At 43.5% G+C, this 1,704-nt stretch overlaps 1 protein-coding gene across 1 annotated transcript in view; it reads right to left on the reverse strand.

The window, feature by feature from the left end:
* Tbk1 (TANK binding kinase 1) overlaps positions 1 to 1,704 on the reverse strand; it is a 39,512-nt gene that overhangs the window by 10,332 nt on the left and 27,476 nt on the right. The gene's annotated exons all lie outside the window — the stretch shown is intronic.

Here is a 1,704-nt window from a genome sequence, read left to right on the forward strand (position 1 = left end):
GCCCGGCTTTAGGGTACTATTAAAAGCATATCTGTGCCAGGCAGTACTCTAGCCAGTCTGTTACCCTCTTGTAGGGGGTTCAATTAAAAACAACAACAACAAAGCAAAAGCGCTTGTATGACTCCTACACACCTGGGGCAGCTACACTTTGCAGGCTGTCATCACTAATTAGGTCAAAACTGTAGAAACCCATGGCATTAAAAATACATTAAGGATCAAAAACTATAGTCACAGAAACAAGTTGTGTAATATTTGTTATTACAGTTAATTGCTATTATAGCAGCATGTGTGATCTCTGAAGAGCAGGGCACTGTGAATTACATACAGCTAATGGAAGGGTACAATAGTGACCAGCAAACAAGGTCTAAAATCTGCACTTGTGGCCTTTAGAGAGATTGATATGAAAGACAAGGAAGACATCACATGTGGCCAAGGAAGTCTAACATATGACAGACGCTTAAAAAAAAAAAAACCTGACACTGTGATTACATGAAAAAGGCTTTTTAAAATTAAGCTATAGCAAATTAACACCACTGAACCAGGGACAGAAAAACAGAAAAAACAAATGCTGTTTGTATTTGGTGCATTTAGATTTCTTCTAGACATGCCAAGAACCAGTTTCACCACTTAGGCCATCCCGGCACTAACTAAGCCTTCCTGGCACTAACTAAACCATTCTAGAACTAACTAAACCATTCTAGCACTAACTAAGCTATCCTATTGCTAACTAAGGCATCCTCTGGCTCTAAGCCAGGCCAGCACTAACTAAGCTTTCTTGGCACTAAGCTATCCCAGCACTAAGTCACCCTGGCACTAAGCTGTCCTGGTACTAAGCCATTCCCAGCACAAAGCTTCTTAGTGGAGGCAGAAAACCAGGTTTAGAAACAGAGGCCAGACCAGGTTGAAAGTCATCACAAGCACAAGGCTGTATTTTTGTTTGACACAACACTAGCCACAGGAAAGAAACCTAAACACCAAGAGCCAGCTAAGGTAGCAAAATGCCTGTGGTTCCAGCACTTGTGAGGTGGAGGCTGGAAGATCATGAATTTGACAACAGTTTGGGCTACACAGTGAGCCCCTGGCTCAGGAGTAAGAACGCTGCAGGGACACACATGTCTTTGTAAGCTTATATGGGCTGTTCAAGCATTAGGTTCCCAGGACCTACAGTGAGGTGAGCCTGGGAGAGCATTCCTGTGTCCTTTGGTACCAGGTCTCACTGCATCTGTAGAACGCAGTTGACATGGGCACAGCAACAGCATGGTTCTCAAATGAGATGCATTTACTCTTACCAGATAGAAAGATGACCTCTATGAGCCATAGACGGTTAAAAAAAGACCCAAATCACACACATCTTCCATGCGTGCATGCATGAGAGAGAGAGAGAGAGAGAGAGAGAGAGAGAGAGAGAGAGAGAGAGAGAGAGAAGGGAAAGAGGAAGCCAGAGGCCAAGCAGTGGCTTTTCTCAAGTGCCATCTTTCTTTTTCAGAAGGGTTTTCCTCTGAGACTTGGGACTTGCCAGTCAGGCTGGCTGAGTGACTCTGTCTCTGCCTTCTCAGTGGTAGGTTACAAGCCTCTGACACTGTGCCTCCACCTCCTTTGTTTAAAATAAAATGGGGTTGAACTCAAGTCTTCATTCTTGCAAAGTGAACACCTGACCACCTTAAACTACATCCTCAGTCTAACACTTGTATTTCTTTTTTTTTT

Source organism: Microtus ochrogaster, chromosome 24 (assembly GCF_000317375.1).
Source record: "Microtus ochrogaster isolate Prairie Vole_2 chromosome 24, MicOch1.0, whole genome shotgun sequence".
Taxonomy (NCBI): Eukaryota; Metazoa; Chordata; class Mammalia; order Rodentia; family Cricetidae; genus Microtus; species Microtus ochrogaster.